Below are 11,148 nucleotides of genomic sequence, written 5' to 3' on the forward strand. Positions count from 1 at the left end.
TTCTTTTCATTTTTGGAACAGTAGAGGCACTGGCTCTTATTTACAGATGTTTCTTGAAGGAATTGGAGGAACGAATGGAGCCTTGGTTTTATAGTTATTTCCCCCAGATCCCCACTCACACCCCTTAATTGAGAGTCAACAGAAGTATCCAGTGGGGTTCAGAAAACCGTTTCATCACATGACAGTTCTGCGGACAATTGAAACAGATCCTGCTGTCCTGGCACAGCCCCCCGCCCCCAGCGCCCTGCTCCTAAAGCCCTCTGCTTGGCAGGAAAACGCTGCCCCCTCCTGGCGTAGATGGACAAGGGTTCAGACCAGCGTGAACTTCATTCAATCTGAACAACAGGTTCACTAAGAGCAAAGACTGAATCAGGGTGGACGGGGCTGGGTGAGACGATGCCGCTGGATGGAAACGGAGATTTCGAGATGCGCTCCTCACTTAATGAGACTCAGGCAGGCCTTTTGGGGCAACAATAGCATCGGCCACCAGTTGCACAACCCAGGATGTTGCTGGGTACAGACTGTCCTGAACAGAGGGGTTGTAAAAGCATCTTTGGGCTCGGAAGAGGCAGTCGTTCTGACATAACATGGTGGCTAGAAGTGACCCGGGTCACTAACAGCGGGGCGGCCGCGGGGGGCCTGGGGCTGGAGAGCGAAGCTGAAGCTGGCTGGGCCCTGGGCCCCTTAGCCCAGTTTCCAAACCTCCCTCACCTGTGTCTTTTCCATGTAAATGAGCCAACAGGAAAAGCAGGCACTGGCTGGGGATTTCACAACAAGCACAGAAGCTGTCCTGTGTCAGGGACAATATCTGTGAGAATGTTTGTCTGACACCAACTTCTGGAAGACTTACTTTCCTCCCCATCCCCCACCTCCAAAGGGGAGACTCCTCTGCTCTCTGAGTCAGCTTCTATGTGGAGGGTGGGGTGCGGGGGAGTAAATGATAGAAATGTCTTAAGACTTGCATGTGACTTACGACACTAATTTTCTTCTCAAGGGTTGAGATAAAGCCAGAAAGTATTTGTAAGAGAGGCTCCTATAGGTCCCACTCCCAGGGACCCGTGATGCCTGGCAAGCATGCTAAAGAGCCCATTAGGGAGAACAGGGGGTCAGATGGGGGAGGGGCATGAGGGGTCAGATGGGGGGTCACCTGGGGGAGGAGCATGAGGGGTCAGATGGGGAAGAGCCTGAGAGGTCAGATGGGGTCAGATGGGGGAGGAGCATGACAACAGGAAGTATTTTTGCTCTTCTGATTCTTTGTCCCTTAAACTTTTTAAACTTTTTAGTTGAGATAGACTGACATGTCCTTCCAGGGCTAATTTCGCCCTAGTCCTAATTGTGGCTCCAGAAACTGACATCCGGGGGAGGTGCGGACGCCTTCCTCTCCCGTTTACTCCTCTCACACTCTCTTTAACCTGCACACATCTCACCAGCTTGGAAGCCCCATGGGGAGGGGACCATGTCCTGTATCAGCATCTCCTCGGCAGCCACCCAGCACCTGACACCCCGCGGGGCTCAGCATGGTGCCCTTGTGGGATGAGTGAGGGGAGCAGCCGTGCGCCTGCAGAAACGGCCCCTGGAGGCTGGCGCCTTCCCAGCACCTGGGGGAAGAATGAAAGTGGACCAGGTTTTCTCAGCTACCTCCTGGCCCGACATTCGAGAATCCTCCAGCGTCTGTAAGGTCCAGCTTGGGTTATAAGAGCGAGCAGAGCTCCTGCGGCCGCCGGTCGTGCATCCCAGAGGGGAGCAGGGGTGAAAGGTGATGAGCTGCAGCGGTGGAAAGCGCTCCTGGAGGACGCCTGGGGTCCTACGGGAACCAGCAATATGGGTGAGTAGTAGACGCCCAGGACTGAAGGGAAGGGAAGAGCATTCCCAGAGGAGGAACAGCACTGGCAAAGGCCCTGAGGCAGTTTCTGGGCAGCATTTGCTTTTCTGACAAAGGGGATGGGTGTGTCCAGCACCATTAGTTCCTAGCTCCCTGCCATGAATGCAGAAGCGATGCCCAGGAGGGCATCAGTCATCTCAGCCATGAGGGAAAGGCCACGGAATCTGAGCCACCACACTGGTCCCTGAGGCCACCTTCTTCCAGGTTTTTGTCATGTGAGAAACAGCAATTTTCTATTACTTGCAGCCCAAGGCATTCCTATCTGAATCAGGGTGAAAAGCCTTCCTAAGTAGCCTGTCTTGGGGATGTGGTTGGCGGGCACAGCAAGGCGGGTTCAAGTGCAAATAGAAAGCTCCCATCCTCATGACCACCCACACTGTGTGGGATGCCTCTGCCCTCTCTGGGGACCCTTTACTTCCACTGGAGTTGGTATGATCCTCGAAGGATATATCAACCCCAGGGATCCTCTAGCTTACTCCCCTGGGGAATCTCCCAGGTCCCAGGAGTGATGGGGGTGAGGGGAGGCGGAGTCATCCAGCTTGCTCACAGAGTCCAAGTTCACTCTCTGTGCCTGGCAGCTTCTCCCTCCCAGTGCTCTGTGGGCTATGACCTGCCCTTTGGGGTTGTGGGGTCACTCCAGTTGGCTCATGGAGTCAGGCCGCTGGGACCTCTTGGCCTTCAAGGGACAAGGTCTACATGGCTCTCTGCAGCTGGAGTCTCTTGTCAGGGCTGTTACCCAGTTTCCTCACTAATTACACTGAGATATTCCCTCTTGAATGAAGAAACTCCTATAATTTGGGTTATAAAACATTTCTTTGAATTTTCTCCAGGGCCTGCTGTGATTATAACAATAAAACGGACCTCGCACATGAAGGCTTTCATCCCAGCAGCTCAAAGCTCACAGTAAACAAATCATAATTATGTATCTCAACAGCCCCTCCTTTTTTCTGTTCCTAATGGGGAAACTGAGGGAAAAGGAGGTCAGGTGCTAGGCCTGAGGCTATGGCTTCTCTTAGCCACTGAGCAGCCCATGGATCTGCTGTGACTTTCACCATGCGCATGATTACAGCCCTGCGGAATTTGCCACCTTCCTGCAGGCCAACCCTGCAACCTCACTCAGCAGCTCCTTTGGACATAGGAAGAGCTGTGACCCAACACCAGCTGGATGAAGCCCTTTAAGGATCCTAAGCCTTAAGTGCTCATGATGCCCACCTCTTACCTACGAAATTATATAAAACAATACAAAACCATAAAACACACAAAATGCGTGTTTGCTGTCATCGGTTTGCTCTCTTTTGCTGGAGTGTGCGTTCTCGAGGGCAAGGATCATGTCCACTGTGTTCTGGTCTGTGCCAGGTACTGTGTCCAGCATGTCACTAGCTCTCCCTGCATATTTAATAAATGAAAGAAGGCATAGCTAGAAGGGACTGTGCCATGTGCCGGGGACAGGTCCCCCCTCTCTCACAGGAGACCTTAGCCTGTGGCTCAGTGTCCACAGGCCAGGCGGAAGGAAGAGTTTGTGTGTGGTTGTGCAGACCACAGTCCTGAGCCAGTCCGGGGCACCTCAGGCTAACAACAAAGGCCCAGTAGCCACACAGACCCAGGAGCAGAGGAGATCCCCAAAGCAAAGCCTATGGTCCCTGAACCTCAAAGTGCGTCAGACTCAGCCAGAATATGTTATGGGCTTGGTTTGTGATTTTCTCCTTGCTCACCTAGCCCCCGCCTCCTTTCTGTCCCTAAAATATAGGAGGAGTAGGAAAGGCAATGTAAGAATGATGCACGTGTAGCTGGTGCTCATTAAGAATTTGACACGTGCTGCATGGTGTCCACTGTCAGAAGAAACTGTAAAGTGGACAGGAAGAGGTTACTGGTCTATGACTCCGTCAGGGCCAGCCCCTGTCCTTGTCTTTGTTGATAGTAATGCAAATGACTGTCCATAGAAATGCAAATGAGGTTCCATAGAACACAATGGATTATTGCCCTGTGACTACTGACCAGTTTTGCATGGATTTGTAAATTCATTTCAGCATTTCTGGTTGCCTATGGAGTATTTATGGGTGTGTTTGAATGATCCTTTGAGCCATTTCTAACTTGTTAGTGGTTCCCTTGATAATTAAGGAGTTAAATAAAACCCTTGACACATCTCTCTTTTTAACTTGGAAGTCATGATTTTGTCTTTAAAAAAACGTGCTCTTTAATAACACACATGATCTTACTTACAACCCTATGAGCTGTAAAATCGTCCCTATTTTACAGATGAGGAAAACCAAGGCCCAGGAAGTCATGAAGTTTGCTCAAGGCCATCCATAGGCAGTGGTTTGTGTCAGGCTGTGCACCCGGGCCGTGGGGACTCAGTGCCCAGGCTCTTTGCCACTGCCCTGTGTGGCTCCTCGATGTGCAGCCATTCATCGCAGTATTGGGGTGACAGGCTCACCCCAACTGTGCCTCTAGGTTTCAAGTTATTGCCCTTGCCATTGGCCCTTCAGGATTCTCAGGGGCTCAAGCTTTTGTCACTGGTTGATGTGGCCGGCTCCATGGGGAACTCCCAAGGGCAAGCATGAGAATGTCCCCTCCGTGTCCCTCTCTGCTGCCCAGCACAGAGCTATGAACATGTGGGCAGTGGGCAGATTCTTACTCATGGGTCTTGAGAAGCCAATTCAGAGGAGGCCCTCAAACTTCCTGATAAGAGTCTGTACTTGCAAGGACATAGAGGGTCCACTTCTCTAATTTTCTTATTTTGGTAAAATAAATAGTCATGCTTGTTATGACAAGAATGTCAAATTCTTTAGGGGGTTGCAAAGAACAACTACTAATGAACACTTTATTGACTGAGTGTTTTTAAAATCACTCAGGAACTTGCTTAAGCCAGAGCTAAACTAAGGTATTCTTTAGAACTGTTAAACCACAAATATGACCTGAATGAACAAATGGGTATTCCATTGGACTCTTGTCCCTGCGTGAAATTCAAATTACAGCTCAGTGAAGTCAGAACGCTACTATCAGTGATATGTATCTTGTGAATGATACTAGTACTTGCGCACAATAGTGTTTACACTTGTTGAATTTTTACTGTGTAGCAAGCGCTTCTCCACAGGCTTTACATACGTGTCATCATTTAATCTTTAAATGGCTCTGTGGCGTGAGTTCTATAACTAGCCTCATTTTACAGATGAGGTGATTGAGGTCCAGAGACATAGTCACCCGCCAAAGGCCACACATCTGTAAGTGGAGCCACAAACCGACCCCTGTGCACACATAATTCACATATTCCAGGAGAGGAAGGAAGCTCAGGAGCTCCTTTCCTGAAATCTCCTTCCTACAGAGCCTGACCTCCTCCAGAGTCTGCACCCCCACTTCAGGACTGGCTACAGAAGGATGGACGGGTGGTTTCCGATTGCTGTACGTGGTTTGTAAAAATCGAGACACCCATGATGGAGCTTTCCCACCTATTTTCTTCCTTGCATGATTCTTGGTACACAGATAAACCACACCAGTGTTTCAGCCGTGACTCCGGCATCAAGCAGGATGCAGGCTGAATGCTGAAGGACTCTGGCACCTAAATCCTAATGTACTAGAAGGCATGACTTTTTATCAACAGATATCATAGAATTGAGGTTTTCAAACTCTGCTACATAGAGCCCATCGCCCTGTGCCTGTTGGATGTGAGAGGTGGGGTTCGCTGAAGCCGCACTCCCCTCTCCAGTTCCGGCTCCCCTGGTGTTGAGAAATAGGTGCTGCTGTGTGCTCTTGAACTCTGGTCCCACTGGCAGCCTCAGAGGTTGTGGCCCCATAGAAGGTCACTTCTGCATGCTACTGGAGTCTTGAGCCCTCTCCCCAAACTTCCAGTGGTTTTTCAAGCACCCTGTACCCTGTATTTTACCATAGAATGATTTCCATGTCCTGCTCAGAACTTGAATTTACTATGAGATAATTCAGCCTTATAGGAATAAACAGAAAGGGAAGGCTTCCTGCTTACCCCACTTCAATTCCCTTCATGAACAGCAACATTTTCTTATGTATTATTTCAGAATTTTTTTCTTTGTGAAGTTATTTATACAGTATATGTAGACATGGTTAGAACGTATTTAACATGTAATATTACTCAGAAGGGATGGTGTCACTGGAGGCAGAACTGGCTGTTCCTCACTGCACTACAGGAATGCCAGGTTCTTGACTTCGTGCAAGAAAGAATTCAAATTCGAGCCTGACCGAGCGTGAAAGCAAGTTTTATTTAGGTAGAAAGAGGCCAGGACGCAGGTTCCTGGAGCCAGGACCAAGGGGTGAGCCCAGGAAAAGCTGCTGCTGCCTGAGGCTCCCCTGGTTGCAAGTCTCACGGGCACCACTCTGAAAGAAGTGAGAGTACATGTCCGAGTGGACACAGGCAGACTTCCAGTGAGTTTTGCACATGGTCGGTCAGTTTTGGGGATTTTATGTTTCTAAGGATGAGTTGTTCCTGGACTTTGTGGTGCTGAATTCTGTCTCTGCCTTCTGGTTGGGGGGGGTCTTGTTACTAATGTGGTCTGTTCAGGAGTGTCATGGCGTTTAGCCCCTTTGGGCCCCCTTCTACCTGTGGTGTTAATTTTCATTATAATAATGGAATAATGAGCTTTGGGGTCATTCTTGGGTCAATTTTTCCTCCATCTCGGATTGATCTGGTTTCAGCCAGTTCTTGTTGTTGACTTCTGGGACCACCTCAGTAATTTCCTGCCATAAACTATCTCCCTTTGATCACATGTGGAGGAGGGGGCTCTGGTGAGAGGACCTAGTGGCTTATTGGCCTGTGATGTCCACTCCTATGTCGTCATTCCACTTGTAGGGAGATTTCCCTAACTTCTTTCTATCCCGTCTCAATAATATAGCCATTATTTTCCATATTGGTATTTTCCACTAAAAATACTTTTTGAATCACAGTGAGATACCACAACACACTGACTGGAATGGCTAAAATAAATATAGGGGGGAAGGAACTAACAATACCAACTGTTACAAGGACACTGAGCAACAGGAACTCTCATACATTGCCGGTGTGGCAACGTAAACTGGCCGAATTTTGGAAAGTGATTTGGCTGTTTTCATTAAAGTTACTCATATACCTATCCACTGACTCAGCAATTTGTCCACAAAAAGATTTCTCCAAGAAATCTTCAGGGCAGCTTTATTGACATTAGTCATAAAGAAGAAACAGCTCAGCTGGTGTGGCTCAGTGGTTGAGCCCGACCCACGAACCAAGAGGTCACTGGTTTGATTCCCAGTCAGGGCACATGCCCCAGTCTTGGGCTCGATCCCCAGCAGGGGGTGTGCAGGAGGCAGCCAGTCGATGATGTTTTTCTCTCATTGATGTTTCTATCTCTCTTCCTCTCCCTTCCTCTCTCTCTCAAAAAAAAAAAAAAATCAATAAAAACATATTTAAAAAGGAAGGAGAAACAAATGTCATGTGTGACAGGATTACAAATTGTGTTATCTCCCCCAGTGGAACACTGTTTGGAAACAAAACAAGAACAGGAAATGATACACATACAACATGGTTTCATTTTTAAAACACTACGCTAAGTGAAAGAAACAGATAGGAGAACACAGGTGTCACGGCTATCAAGTGATTCCTTTCCCATGAGGTCCAAGAGCAGGAAGCACCCCTCCACGGCCCCTGCAGTCCAAAAACGGGTCACCTCTGGTGGGGCTGGAGGGTGACTGACTGGCAAGGGATACAAGGAGCCTCCTGGGGTGACAGAAACGTGGTTCCCCAGGTGTGTGCATAGGGAGACTTGCCCAGGCTTCCCGCTGAAGATCGGTGCACTTTCCTGCCTGACGCTTATCGTTTGCTCTCAGCCTGCTCAGGGCTAGTTCAGCCCATCTGCCGTCTGCAGAGAAGGCTGCTGGACCAGCGTGATTTTACCCGCACCTCTGCACGTGGGGCTCAGGTAGCTTCCAGCTTCTTTGCTGCTGCAGATGAAGCTGTGTTGAGCAGTCCTGTGCATACCTTGGAATTCTCTTGTCAGTGTACCCATTGGGCAAATTCCTAGAAGTGGAATTGACGGGTGAGAGGGAATGTGGTGGTGGATGGTTCACAGACATTGCCCAATTGCCTTCCAAAAATATTGCAGCAACCCACGCCCCCAGCACACAGTCTAGTGTGAAGGCCCTGGCTTTCCCACACCCTTCCCAGCTCCCGGATTCACCAGCCTTTACAGCGCTGGCCAATCTGATAGGCAAAAAACATTTTATCTTCGTTTTGATTTTTTAAAAAATCAGATCTGCTCTATCTTGACCCATTTCCCAAATTGGGTGTTTGAGGTAAGGGTCGGTTGCTAAATAAAATAGGTTAAAATTGCAGACTAGAACCAAGAAGAGATGTTTCTCAAAATTTAACTTCCAGAATGAAGAGCGGAGTTGCTCTCTGTGTGTTCTTCAGTGACACCTAGGCTGGGACACCATGGTGCCACTGCTGGCTTTGGGCAAGATGCTCTGACTTTCCTGGCCTTAGTTTCCTCATCTGTGAAGTGGGGGCAATAAGACCATTGTTATTGTCTTGCAAACTAAGTGAGCGGATACTCACACAGTGCTGACTGGGCCTGGCCTGGCCTAGGTCTTATATAACTTTCATGGTGACTTGTCGTCGAAGCTTCCCCTGTGGGCCTAAGTTTCCATCTTTATAAAATGAGGCTGAGTGAGATCCCTCCAGCTCTCGGCTCCGTCCTGCTTCCCTGTCCCGTGGCCTCACTGGCCTCGCCGTGGGTGCCTGTGTGAGGGCCCTGCTTCCCTGCCCCGGGCACCATGTCACAGGCTCCTGCATCACCCACCTGCCAACATTCCACCACAGCCTATGGCTATCTCCTAAACTCCAGGTGACTTGTTCTTGGTCACCTGGCCCCAGAGCAATGAGGCTTGTTTTAGAGTGTCAGAATCCCCAGAGAAAACAATTCCTTTAGCTTCCCCTGCAGACCCTCTCTGTAAGTAGAGTGAGGCTTCACTGCAGGGGTCCCTCAGCAGGACAGACACTCTCTGTCACAGGGGTCCACACCCAAAGCAGTGACACCTTGTCCCTTTGCACATAAACTCGGGCACCCTGTCTGTTGACTCCAACAGACACTGAATTCCAATTTAGACTTGGTGGAGCCCCCTCCTAAAACATAGCCTTCATGATGTTCCTGCAAAGGGCCCACCTGACTTGGCTCACATCATGGACCCCACTTAGTTCAGTTCATGAAAACTGGGAGCCTTTCCATCCTCTTGTCCTGGATCCCACGCCAGTCCCTCAGGGGAGGCCCCCGATTCCTCTAATTGAGAAATCCTCTCCCCTGCATTGTCATGGGCATAGACAAAAGGATCAGATCATTTGAAAGCCAAATAAGTTTCAACACCATCTATTAATATTTTTTGCCTCTCCTGCCCACACCCTCTGCCTAGCTCTCCTGGGTAATGAGCCACACCCGACAGCCACCTGTCAGATTCTTAACCCACCAGTGGGCACCGCTGCCCATCAAAGTCTCCTGTCCCCAAGGGAGCAGTCTCGTTCCGTGTGTCTGACACCAGTGCCTTTCTCCAGCTTTGGCATGTTCACGAGAGCCCAGAGCCGAGCTCTGCTCTTTTCCATTAAATAATCAGTTATAGGCTCACATCAAAGCGAGGCTGGTGAGGAGGGAGGGCGTGGGGAGAGAAAGATGCCTGCTTTTTTATTAGTGGTTGCTTCTGACAGCTCCAAGGCTGTGTTATGTTTGATGGGATAATTATTAAATGAGTTCAAGGCACCGAGAGGCACCTTCATAAAAAGTAAGCGATGTCCACCAGTTATCCTGAAAGCGACTCTCCAGAGGCGTGGGAGTCCACCGTGTCGGGCCGCTGCTCTGACGTCGGACCCAGCCCAAGTTTGCAAAGACCCCTTTCCTTTCAGTAGGTGATGGGATAGACAGTCATGCAGATGAGTAGACAGAGCGATCGCAGCCAGGATTTATTGAGGGCCTACTGTGTGCCAGCCTCTGCTAAGCATTGGATGTACATAATTGCATTGAGACCTCACACTTGTCCTTGAAAAAATTTAACCTCACCAGCCCGATTTGCAGGTGAGAAAAATGAGGGTTAGTAAGGCTTAGTCACAGTAAGTTCAAGGTCACCCAGTAAACAGAAGCAGAGCCACAGCAGAGCTTGGCCTGTGCTCCTTGGCCACCACACTACTGACACTTGGGGCTGGGGATTTCTCCCTGTGGGGAGCCCTGGCTCCGTAGGATGTTTAGCAGCCTCCCTGGTTCTACCACTGGGTGCCAGCAGCACCTCCCATTTTTATTAATGTAGATACCATGCGAGGCCACGAGGGGCTGAAGGTGAGAAGGCTGTCCTGGAAGCTCACCTGTCCTCGTGGAGGTCCTAGGAGAGCGCGGGGCTCCTTGGGGAAGGCCCAGGGCAGGCGGCCTTGCCAAGGGAGCCAGTGAGTGCGCTGCAGAGCCAGCAGCCAACTGGGGAACAAACCAGTGGAGCCATCTCCCCAGGGACTCCCAGCGTTGGGGGAGGATTATCTGCTGGTCCCGCCCATTCGTAAAACAACCACATGAGTTTCTAGAAAAGTTACTAGTTATCCCAGTCCAGGTGGTCGTCACTTTCAGCTGGAAGCTGGCAGGAGGAGAAATGGGCGGTAAAGTATCTCATAAAATCGGTTTGGGAGCTGAGGGGCTGGCTGCACATCAAGGCATGTCAGAGACGCGGGCCCAGGCGGTTACATTTACTATCAAATGATGTAAGCGCAGCCGTAAACGGACGTTTATGAGTGAGTCTGTGGAGAAGTATTGCTGGGTGCTTCCGCGGAGCCATGAGGTAGGTAGGAAATTAAACAGCAAAGTTGGGGTTAATAATAAATCATGTCTAATAACAGGCCGCTGCTGTCCTGCTGGAGCCAGTGTCGGGATAGCTGGGGGTCCCGCCTCCTACCCGCCCTCTGGATTTCAGAGCTGGACCCCGAGGGTGCAAGGAAAGGCCTCCTTGTTTCAAGTCCAACATTTTCTGGGGTAAAGGAAGGGGCGTGAGGTTATCTTATGATTTTTATTACTTTAATTTTGCATCGAATCTTGTCTTTGGAAACGTTAGACCATTCTAGATGAAAATGAAGTCTTTGAACACCCCTCCCCCACCCAGCTCCTCTGAACCCTGATTCCCTGTACAAGAAACCTGGGTGCAAGATTATGTTTAATCCCTACACTAGGGAGCAGTTTATGGGGCAGCAAATTTCCTAATTGTATGAATGAAAAAACAGAGGCACGGAAAGTTTAAGTGACTCACTC

This window comes from Miniopterus natalensis, chromosome 7 (assembly GCF_054644295.1).
Source record: "Miniopterus natalensis isolate mMinNat1 chromosome 7, mMinNat1.hap1, whole genome shotgun sequence".
NCBI lineage: Eukaryota > Metazoa > Chordata > Mammalia > Chiroptera > Miniopteridae > Miniopterus > Miniopterus natalensis.